At 51.0% G+C, this 12,578-nt stretch overlaps 2 protein-coding genes across 2 annotated transcripts in view; both read right to left on the bottom strand.

Moving 5' to 3' along the window:
* The window catches only part of LOC141270676 (gastrula zinc finger protein XlCGF66.1-like), a 28,542-nt gene extending 23,058 nt beyond the window's left edge, over nucleotides 1-5,484 (bottom strand). The window contains exon 1 of the mRNA XM_073680773.1: nucleotides 5,416-5,484. The gene's annotated coding sequence lies outside the window, so the exon portion shown is untranslated. The remainder of the gene's footprint in view (nucleotides 1-5,415) is intronic.
* Nucleotides 1-12,578, bottom strand: part of LOC141270646 (uncharacterized) — a 264,404-nt gene that overhangs the window by 142,211 nt on the left and 109,615 nt on the right. The gene's annotated exons all lie outside the window — the stretch shown is intronic.

Below are 12,578 nucleotides of genomic sequence, written 5' to 3' on the forward strand. Positions count from 1 at the left end.
ACATGAGCACATCCAGTGTTATATTACTGTACATATACACATGGCAGAACTGGGGGGAGGGGGCACTATCTCCGGGAATGGAGGGGTTAATGCCCCCTGTATACATGAGCACATCCAGCGTTATATTACTGTACATACGCTTGGCAGAACTGGGGGAAGGGGGCACTATCTCCGGGAATGGAGGGGTTAATGTCCTCTGTATACATGAGCACATCCAGCGTTATATTACTGTACATATACACATGGGAGAACTGGGGGAAGGAGGCACTATCTCCAGGAATGGAGGGGTTAATGCCCCCTGTATACATGAGCACATAAAGCGTTATATTACTGTACATATACACATGGCAGAACTGGGGAAGGGGGCACTATCTCTGGGAATGGAGGGGTTAATGCCCCCTGTATACATGAGCACATCCAGCGTTATATTACTGTACATATACACATGGCAGAACTGGGGGAAGGGGGCACTATCTCCGGGAATGGAGGGGTTAATGCCCCCTGTATACATGAGCACATCCAGCGTTATATTACTGTACATATACACAAGGCAGAACTGGGGAAGGGGGCACTATCTCCGGGAATGGAGGGGTTAATGTCCCCTGTATACATGAGCACATCCAGCGTTATATTACTGTACATATACACATGGGAGAACTGGGGGGAGGGGGCACTATCTCCAGGAATGGAGGGGTTAATGTCCCCTGTATACATGAGCACATCCAGCGTTATATTACTGTACATATACACATGGCAGAACTGGGGGGAGGGGGCACTATCTCCGGGAATGGAGGGGTTAATGTCCCCTGTATACATGAGCACATCCAGAGTTATATTACTGTACATATACACATGGCAGAACTGGGGGAGGGGGCACTATCTCCGGGAATGGAGGGGTTAATGCCCCCTGTATACATGAGCACATCCAGCATTATATTACTGTACATATACACATGGCAGAACTGGGGGAAGGGGGGCACTATCTCCGGGAATGGAGGGGTTAATGTCCCCTGTATACATGAGCACATCCAGCATTATATTACTGTACATATACACATGGCAGAACTGGGGGAAGGGGGCACTATCTCCGGGAATGGAGGGGTTAATGCCCCCTGTATACATGAGCACATCCAGCGTTATATTACTGTACATATACACATGACAGAACTGGGGGAAGGGGGCACTATCTCCAGGAATGGAGGGGTTAATGCACCCTGTATACATGAGCACATCCATCGTTATATTACTGTACATATACACATGGCAGAACTGGGGGAAGGGGGCACTATCTCCGGGAATGGAGGGGTTAATTCCCCCTGTATACATGAGTACATCCAGCGTTATATTACTGTACATATACACATGGCAGAACTGGGGGAGGGGGCACTATCTCCAGGAATGGAGGGGTTAATACCCCCTGTATACATGAGCACATCCAGCGTTATATTACTGTACATATACACATGGCAGAACTGGGGGAGAGGGCACTATCTCCGGGAATGGAGGGGTTAATGTCCCCTGTATACATGAGCATATCCAGCGTTATATTACTGTACATATACACATGACAGAACTGGGGGAAGGGGGCACTATCTCCAGGAATGGAGGGGTTAATGCCCCCTGTATACATGAGCACATCCATCGTTATATTACTGTACATATACACATGGCAGAACTGGGGGAGGAGGCACTATCTCCGGGAATGGAGGGGTTAATGTCCCCAGTATACATGAGCACATCCAGCGTTATATTACTGTACATATACACATGGCAGAACTGGGGGAAGGGGGCACTATCTCCGGGAATGATGGGGTTAATATTACCTGTAAACATGAGCACATCCAGCGTTATATTACTGTACATATACACATGGCAGAACTGGGGGAAGGGGGCACTATCTCCAGGAATGGAGGGGTTAATGTCCCCTGTATACATGAGCACATCCAGTGTTATATTACTGTACATATACACATGGCAGAACTGGGGGGAGGGGGCACTATCTCCGGGAATGGAGGGGTTAATGCCCCCTGTATACATGAGCACATCCAGCGTTATATTACTGTACATACGCTTGGCAGAACTGGGGGAAGGGGGCACTATCTCCGGGAATGGAGGGGTTAATGTCCTCTGTATACATGAGCACATCCAGCGTTATATTACTGTACATATACACATGGGAGAACTGGGGGAAGGAGGCACTATCTCCAGGAATGGAGGGGTTAATGCCCCCTGTATACATGAGCACATAAAGCGTTATATTACTGTACATATACACATGGCAGAACTGGGGAAGGGGGCACTATCTCTGGGAATGGAGGGGTTAATGCCCCCTGTATACATGAGCACATCCAGCGTTATATTACTGTACATATACACATGGCAGAACTGGGGGAAGGGGGCACTATCTCCGGGAATGGAGGGGTTAATGCCCCCTGTATACATGAGCACATCCAGCGTTATATTACTGTACATATACACAAGGCAGAACTGGGGAAGGGGGCACTATCTCCGGGAATGGAGGGGTTAATGTCCCCTGTATACATGAGCACATCCAGCGTTATATTACTGTACATATACACATGGGAGAACTGGGGGGAGGGGGCACTATCTCCAGGAATGGAGGGGTTAATGTCCCCTGTATACATGAGCACATCCAGCGTTATATTACTGTACATATACACATGGCAGAACTGGGGGGAGGGGGCACTATCTCCGGGAATGGAGGGGTTAATGTCCCCTGTATACATGAGCACATCCAGAGTTATATTACTGTACATATACACATGGCAGAACTGGGGGAGGGGGCACTATCTCCGGGAATGGAGGGGTTAATGCCCCCTGTATACATGAGCACATCCAGCATTATATTACTGTACATATACACATGGCAGAACTGGGGGAAGGGGGGCACTATCTCCGGGAATGGAGGGGTTAATGTCCCCTGTATACATGAGCACATCCAGCATTATATTACTGTACATATACACATGGCAGAACTGGGGGAAGGGGGCACTATCTCCGGGAATGGAGGGGTTAATGCCCCCTGTATACATGAGCACATCCAGCGTTATATTACTGTACATATACACATGACAGAACTGGGGGAAGGGGGCACTATCTCCAGGAATGGAGGGGTTAATGCACCCTGTATACATGAGCACATCCATCGTTATATTACTGTACATATACACATGGCAGAACTGGGGGAATGGGGCACTATCTCCGGGAATGGAGGGGTTAATTCCCCCTGTATACATGAGTACATCCAGCGTTATATTACTGTACATATACACATGGCAGAACTGGGGGAGGGGGCACTATCTCCAGGAATGGAGGGGTTAATACCCCCTGTATACATGAGCACATCCAGCGTTATATTACTGTACATATACACATGACAGAACTGGGGGAAGGGGGCACTATCTCCAGGAATGGAGGGGTTAATGCCCCCTGTATACATGAGCACATCCATCGTTATATTACTGTACATATACACATGGCAGAACTGGGGGAGGGGGCACTATCTCCGGGAATGGAGGGGTTAATGTCACCTATATACATGAGCACATCCAGCGTTATATTACTGTACATATATACATGGCAGAACTGGGGGGAGGGGGCACTATCTCCAGGAATGGATGGGTTAATGCCCCCTGTATACATGAGCACATCCAGCGTTATATTACTGTACATATACACATTGCAGAACTGGGGGAAGGGGACACTATCTGCGGGAATGGAGGGGTTAATGTCACCTGTATACATGAGCACATCCAGCGTTATATTACTGTACATATACACATGGCAGAACTGGGGGAGGGGGGCACTATCTCCAGGAATGGAGGGGTTAATGCCCCCTGTATACATGAGCACATCCAGCATTATATTACTGTACATATACACATGGCAGAACTGGGGAAGGGGGCACTATCTCTGGGAATGGAGGGGTTAATGCCCCCTGTATACATGAGCACATCCAGCGTTATATTACTGTACATATACACATGGCAGAACTGGGGGAAGGGGGCACTATCTCCGGGAATGGAGGGGTTAATGCCCCCTGTATACATGAGCACATCCAGCGTTATATTACTGTACATATACACAAGGCAGAACTGGGGAAGGGGGCACTATCTCCGGGAATGGAGGGGTTAATGTCCCCTGTATACATGAGCACATCCAGCGTTATATTACTGTACATATACACATGGCAGAACTGGGGGGAGGGGGCACTATCTCCGGGAATGGAGGGGTTAATGTCCCCTGTATACATGAGCACATCCAGCGTTATATTACTGTACATATACACATGGCAGAACTGGGGGAAGGGGGCACTATCTCCAGGAATGGAGGGGTTAATGCACCCTGTATACATGAGCACATCCATCGTTATATTACTGTACATATACACATGGCAGAACTGGGGGAAGGGGGCACTATCTCCGGGAATGGAGGGGTTAATGCCCCCTGTATACATGAGCACATCCAGCGTTATATTACTGTACATATACACATGGCAGAACTGGGGGAGGGGGCACTATCTCCAGGAATGGAGGGGTTAATACCCCCTGTATACATGAGCACATCCAGCGTTATATTACTGTACATATACACATGACAGAACTGGGGGAAGGGGGCACTATCTCCAGGAATGGAGGGGTTAATGCCCCCTGTATACATGAGCACATCCATCGTTATATTACTGTACATATACACATGGCAGAACTGGGGGAAGGGGGCACTATCTCTGGGAATGGAGGGGTTAATGCCCCCTGTATACATGAGCACATCCAGCGTTATATTACTGCACATATACACATGACAGAACTGGGGGAAGGGGGCACTATCTCCAAGAATGGAGGGGTTAATGTCCCCTGTACACATGAGCACATCCATCGTTATATTACTGTACATATACACATGGCAGAACTGGGGGAGGGGGCACTATCTCCGGGAATGGATGGGTTAATGTCCCCTGTATACATGAGCACATCCAGCATTATATTACTGTACATATACACATGGCAGAACTGGGGGAAGGGGGGCACTATCTCCGGGAATGGAGGGGTTAATGCCCCCTGTATACATGAGCACATCCAGCGTTATATTACTGTACATATACACATGGCAGAACTGGGGGGAGGGGGGCACTATCTCCGGGAATGGAGGGGTTAATGCCCCCTGTATACATGAGCACATCCAGCGTTATATTACTGTACATATACACATGGCAGAACTGGGGGAAGGGGGCACTATCTCCAGGAATGGAGGGGTTAATGTCCCCTGTATACATGAGCACATCCAGCGTTATATTACTGTACATATACACATGGGAGACCTGGGGGAGGGGGCACTATCTCCGGGAATGGAGGGGTTAATGCCCCCTGCGCCCAGTAATGGGGGATCTCCACATACCTCCACCTGCAGAGCCGCCACCACATATATGGCTGTTCTGTGCGCACAGGACCTGTGATGAGGTCACAGGAGGGGAGGAGTCAGGGGGTCACATGATCAGGGGCCTCAGTGGATGCAGGACTCTGCTGTGCTGGTTGTCATGGTGCTGGGATTACATGAAGAGACAGAGATCCCAGTTTTAGCCTCTCATCTAGCCAGATCAGTTCTCATACTTTGCACTGTCGAGGGGCAATACCCCGAAACACCATGTCTGCAAATTGAGATTCTGATTTGGCTTTTATCCAAAGTTAGATTGCACTACTCGTTAAAAGGGTCGATATTGACTGGTAGGATTGCTACTTCCAATAGGTGGCACTAGAGTTCAAGTCCTATTCCTCTCTGAAAAGACAATTTGCATATGAAGAGACAGAAGGATTTCCGCAAGCCCACCCCCCTCTCCTAATGCATGAAAATTGGTTGTAATGCAGAAAAAATGTATAATTTTTGGAACATCGCTTATGATTAAGCTTTTGCTGCTTCCATATACACCGTATGTGTATAAACACCAGCATGGAAGGCATCTGCCACCAAAGGAGGATAATTTTTGGACAGTTTTTTTTAAATAAAACGACAGTTCAATGTGATATTAAACAGATTGTGTTTACCACCAGTTACCAACTATTTAGCCATAGCTATATATTGTAGGGATGGTACTCACTCAGGTGCGATGAGAGGCAAACAGGAGGCATGTTCCTTTAAATGTCCATAGCGGTTTACTGGCTTCATAAACCGTCAAAAGCAAAATGCAAACAAACAGCCTTTAGTGGAGGCCAAAACAACGAAAACTGTCCTTTTAGCTTAGTATCTGGTTGGCCAGCACTGTGGTCACACAGACTGGTAGGCATCCAGTACATGGCCCAGTCTGGAGACAACAACACACAGGAGGCCTTCTCCCTCCAGACACACAGACCATGAGCCAAACAACAGCCTCCATTATATAGTCTGGTAACCACACCCAGAGGTGAGGTATGTGGGTAGCAAGACCCGCCCATCTCTCAAACTACCCATAACCCGGTCCCAGGTGCACCAATTAGTCCTCTTAGTGGTTTCGTGCACTAAAGAAAATACTCCGGGTTACATCACAGACACCTCCCATCGACTACGCGACCATTAGCCACCTTACATACCTCCCCCTCTGCCTAAAGCCATGGGGCTTGGCACCTTCTACTACCAGACAGGGGATTCTCGAGAGGGCATTGGCGTTACCATGAAGCTTCTCTGCTCTATGTGCTACATGGAAGATGAAGTCCTGTAAGGCTAAAAACCAGCAGATGACCCTGGCATTTTTCCCTTATCCATCTGAGTAGGGCATGGTCAGATACTAATCTAAATTTTCGACCTAACAGATAGTACCGTAACGTGTCCACCGACCACTTTATGGCCAAGTACTCCTTCCCTATCACTAAATAATTTTTCTCGCAGGAGGACAGATTTCTACTCAGGTAAAAAACAGGGTGCTCCTTCCCGTGTATCTCCTGGGAAAGGACTGCTCCCAAACTGACATCTGAGGCATCTGTCTGGAGTATAAACTCTTTCTTGAAGTCGGGGGCAACCGGGACCGGTTGCCTACACAGAACCACTTTCATTTTTTGAAAGGTCGTCTCCGCCTCTGCAGTCCACTTGGCCATGGCAGATTTTGTCCCCTTAAGGAGGTCAGTCAGGGGTGCAGCCATCATGACAATGTTTGGGATGAACCTCCTGTAGTATCCCACGTTCCCTAGGAAGGCTCTAACTTGCTTTTTCGACAGCAGTCTCAGCCAAGTTTGGATTTCTTCCACTTTAGTAATTAGGGGTTTGATCTCGCCTCTACCCACTACATATCCGAGGTACTTGGCTTCTTCCCCATGGCACATTTCTTCAGGTTTATTTAAAACACCGCCTTCCTTAAAGCATCAAACACCGCCTGGACCTTTTCCAGACGACTCTCCTAGTCTGGGATGAAGATAACAATATCGTCCAGATATGCTGCAGCGTATTTCTTATGGGATGCAAGGATGCGATCCATGGCTCTCTGGAAGGTTTCAGGGGCCCCCTGTAGTCCAAACGGCATCCGGACATACTGGAAGCATCTGTCCGGCGTAGAAAACGCAGTCTTCTCTTTGGTTCCCTGTGCCATGGGGATCTGCCAATATTCCTTCGTCAAATCCAAGGTTGTTATGTACTTGGCCCAAGTCTCTCGATCAGCTCATCGACATGCAGAATCGGTTACGCGTCGAATTTGGAGACTTTGTTCAATTTCCGATAGTCATTGCAAAATCTCCATTCGCCATCGGGTTTTGGGATCAGGACAATCGGGCTCGACCAACCGCTCTTGGACTCTTCAATGACACCGAGCTTCAGCATACGAGCCACCTCTTTGGAGATCAACTCTCGTCAGGCCTCAGGTATCCGATAGGGCTTAAAGTTCACCCGCACATGTGGCTCTGTCAGAATTTTTTGTTCTATGACACTTGTGCAGCCCGGCAATTCTGAGAACAGGTCCCTGTTCTTCTGCAGCAACTCCCGACTGTAACATACCTGGCGGCATCCTTGCATAGTCGTCCATCTCCCACTGTGCAAGAGCGCGCACTTGATCTCCATTCCAGAATGTCTCTCTGGCTTCCCTCCATGCTGTCTGTTTGTGTCTGTTTCTGCTGCTTAAGGGCGGCGCCCGATCACTTCCTGCTTTTTGTACCTGCTGCAGGCACACCCCTTGTGCGTCCTCAGCCTATTGCTGTCTGTCACCTGGTATTTAACCCAGCTGCTCCAATCAATCCCTGCCTGAGCATTGTGTTTCATTTAGTGTGCTCTTGCACTCTGAATGTGCCAGGTCCCTTCTGTGTTCTCTTGTCTGCCTATCCTGGAGGCGGTATTTCCAGGCCTGTCTGAACACGCTCCTAGCCTGTTCCTCCCGCCCTCTAGGGGCTGCATTCCTAGACCCGCTCCTGTATCTAGTCTGTCCTGTCTGAACACACTCCTAGCCTGTTCCTCCCGCCTTCTAGGGGCCGATTACCTAGACCCGCTCCTGTATCTTGCCTGTCCTGTCTGAACACGCTCCAAGCCTGTTCCTCCCGCCTTCTAGGGGCTGCTACTTAGACCCGCTCCTGTATCTTGCTACTGTGTCTGTTCTTGTCTGTATACTCTTCTAGCCTGTTTCCCGTGTTTCTCTATGTCCGTACCTTTCCTTTTCCTGCAGAGTCTGAACTCGTACCTAACTCCTGCTCGTTGTCACTGTACTCCCGTTTGTGAGTTTGTGGTCCACTCGCTACTTCACTGCAAGTACCCTGTGGGTATCTGGTTCTGCCTTTCCCTTCCTGTCTGTTCCATGTGTACAGAGCCCTGTCCCCCCTGCTCTGCCTTTGCTCACCGCTCCGGCAGTTCTAGCCTGCTCTGCCTTTGCTCACCGCTCCGGCGGTTCTAGCCTGCTCTGCCTTTGCTCACCGCTCCGGCGGTTCTAGCCTGCTCTGCCTTGCTCACCGCTCCGGCGGTTCTAGCCTGCTTTGCCTTGTTCACTGCTCCGGCAGTCTCGCTCTGCTCTGACTCCTTTGCTCACTGCTCCGGCAGTCTCGCTCTGCTCTGACTCCTTTGCTCACTGCTCCGGCAGTCTCGCTCTGCTCTGACTCCTTTGCTCACTGCTCCGGCAGTCTCGCTCTGCTCTGACTCCTTGCTCACTGCTCCGGCAGTCTCGCTCTGCTCTGACTCCTTTACTCACTGCCCCGGCAGTCTTGCTCTGCTCTGACTCCTTGCTCACTGCTCCGGCAGTCTCGCTCAGCTCTGACCCTTTGCTCACCGCTCCAGGCAGCCTTGTCCTGCTCTACTCTTGCTCTCCGCTCCAGACGGCATTGTCCTGCTCTACTCTTGCTCACCGCTCCAGGCGGCCTTGTCCTGCTCTACTCTTGCTCACCGCTCCAGGCGGCCTTGTCCTGCTCTACTCTTGCTCACCGCTCCAGGCGGCCTTGTCCTGCTCGACTCTTGCTCACCACTCCAGGAGGCCTTGTCCTGCTCTACTCTTGCTCACCGCTCCAGGCGGCCTTGTCCTGCTCTACTCTTGCTCACCGCTCCAGGCGGCCTTGTCCTGCTCTACTCTTGCTCACTGCTGCAGACGGCCTCGTCCTGCTCTACTCTTTCTCACCGCTCCAGGCGGTCTCGTCCTGCCCTGCTCTCGCTCGCCTCTCTGGGCGGCCTCACTCTGCTGTGTTTGTCCGCCACATCTGTGGTTCTGTTCCTGACTCCCAGTGTGTACTGGGTCCTATCCTGCCTGTGTTCCTACCTGCTAGTGCCTCCCTGTCTGCACTCTAGCCGTGCTTGCCTGTACCCCCCTGCCTGCATACCCGCCTGCCTGCATACCAGTCGTGCCTGCCTATTCCCACCAGTCTGTGTGCCAGCCTAACCAGTCTGTTCCTGTATTCCCCTGTGTGGGTCAACAGCCGTGTCCGGGGTCTGTCCTGGAGTAGCACCTGGTCCCTCTGCTCGGTTCCTCCTTGGTGCACTGGCGTCGTATGCTGTCGTGCGACCCTGGTCGGATCGGGTGGATACTTAGTTACGCCCCTCCAGGCATTCACTCTCCGGCACGGTCCAGTGGAATCACACGCACACGCCGCTCAGCCCGGGCGTGTGCATTACAGCATGCTCAGGCCATGGTTCCCGTTGAGCCCCACGGCCTTCGCTCTCTGAGACGTTTTCCAGCGAATACGTGCATTAAAAATAAATAAATAAAAAATTTTTTCCTCTAGCTAAGTTCCAGGCGAATTACGCACCCGTCCAGATGGATCTATCAGCTCTCGTTCCTGCGGATCCGCCACGTTACTATGGGGATCCAAGACAGAGTCGTGCATTTGTGGAGCAATGCATGCTACACTTCCAAGTTCTACCCTCTAAGTTTTCCCACAGATCGGGCTAAGGTGGGATTCATGATGTCTTACCTAGCCGGTGATGCCTTGAATTGGATCACCCCCCTATGGGACGCACAGGATCCTATCGTCCTGGACATAATGGCCTTCCTGGTGGCCTTTCTAATGGTCTTCGATGATCCTAACCCGGAGGCTCCTGCTGAAGCTTCACTCCCCAATATCCCGGAGCAGCCCCGATGGGTAATGTGTGTGGGTAGCGCAATAGTCCTCCAGCCCAATGAGACAACTGCCCACGCAGAATCCTCACAGGGTGACTACGCTCTCCGGAATACTTCTCCCAACCTCAAGAGGCAGTCCAGACGTGCTAGATGTAGAGGCAAGCCGTCACGCCAGGGTCTGTTCTCCCTGAGACCTCCTGACCCCAACCTTGAAGTCCCTACTGAAGCTTCATCTCCCTGTATCCCGGAGAAGCCCCAACGGGTAATGTGCGTGGGTAGTGCACCAGTTCTCCTGCCCGAAGAGACTGCTGCTCACCCAGAATCCACACCGGAGGACTCCCTGTTGCCTTCTGAATCCCCCGGGATACCACTTGATGACAACTGGAGAGAGACTTCCCTATACTCGGTACCTGATACCTCGAATGCTTCATCCAGTGAGTCCGACCTAGTGTACTCCGAAGCAGAGGTTACCCATGAGTCTCTTCACCCCTCCGACCTGGCGGAGGACCTCCAGTTGTCTCCTGAGCCCTTCGGGGTGCTACCGGGTAGCGAAAGGACAGAGACTCTCCTATATCCTGGATCTGATACCTCGCTCGCTTCGCCTAGTGAGTCTAACCTAGTGTACTCTGAAGCAGAGGTTATTCATGAGTCTCTACACCCCTCCGACCAGGCGGAGGACCTCCAGCTGTCTCCAGAACCCTTCGGGGTGCCACCTGGTGGTGAATGGACAGAGACTTTCCTATACTCGGCACCCGATACCTCGCCTGCTTCGTCCAGTGAGTCCGACCTAGTGTACTCTGAAGCAAATGTTTTCCCCGAGCCTCTGCACCCTTCTGACCCGGCGGAGGACCTCCAGTTGTTTCCTGAATCCTCCGGGGTACCACCAGATAACAAAGAGACAGTGACTTTTCCTCACCCTGTACCTGATAACCCGTCTATTTCTTCCTGTGAGCTTGACAAGATGTACCTCGAAGCAGAGATTACCCCCAAGTCTCTGCTCCCCTCCAACCCGGTGGAGGACTTCCAGTTGTCTCCTGTACCCTCTGGGGTGCCACCTGAAAGTATGTGGAGAGAGACTTCCTTGTGTGCTGTTCCTGGTACTCCACCCGTTTCGTCTGTTGCTGAGGATGGCTGGATAGGAGGTAGCATCCTAGCTATGCAGAGGAGACCAGTTTTTCCGGTGGACAGTGGAAGTGATCTCCTTGAAGTAAAGGATTGGCCCTCGAATTTCCTGCGGAAGATTCTGGCAGGCCTGAAGAAGAGGGGGCGTAAGGGGGGGGTACTGTAACATACCTGGCGGCGTCCTTGCATAGTGGTCCATCTCCCACTGTGCAAGAGCGCGCACTTGATCTCCATTCCAGAATGTCTCTCTGGCTTCCCTCCATGCTGTCTGTTTGTGTCTGTTTCTGCTGCTTAAGGGCGGCGCCCGATCACTTCCTGCTTTTTGTACCTGCTGCAGGCACACCCCTTGTGCGTCCTCAGCCTATTGCTGTCTGTCACCTGGTATTTAACCCAGCTGCTCCAATCAATCCCTGCCTGAGCATTGTGTTTCATTTAGTGTGCTCTTGCACTCTGAATGTGCCAGGTCCCTTCTGTGTTCTCTTGTCTGCCTATCCTGGAGGCTGTATTTCCAGGCATGTCTGAACATGCTCCTAGCCTGTTCCTCCTGCCCTCTAGGGGCTGCATTCCTAGACCCGCTCCTGTATCTAGTCTGTCCTGTCTGAACACGCTCCTAGCCTGTTCCTCCCGCCTTCTAGGGGCCGATTACCTAGACCCGCTCCTGTATCTTGTCTGTCCTGTCTGAACACGTTCCTAGCCTGTTCCTCCCGCCTTCTAGGGGCTGCTACCTAGACCCGCTCCTGTATCTTGCTACTGTGTCTGTTCTTGTCTGTATACTCTTCTAGCCTGTTTCCCGTGTTTCTCTATGTCCATACCTTTCCTTTTCCTGCAGAGTCTGAACTCGTACCTAACTCCTGCTCGTTGTCACTGTACTCCCGTTTGTGAGTTTGTGGTCCACTCGCTACTTCACTGCAAGTACCCTGTGGGTATCTGGTTCTGCCTTTCCCTTCCTGTCTGT

This window comes from Phyllobates terribilis, unplaced genomic scaffold (assembly GCF_046119375.1).
Source record: "Phyllobates terribilis strain yellow unplaced genomic scaffold, ASM4611937v1 Scaffold_5__5_contigs__length_657084704, whole genome shotgun sequence".
NCBI lineage: Eukaryota > Metazoa > Chordata > Amphibia > Anura > Dendrobatidae > Phyllobates > Phyllobates terribilis.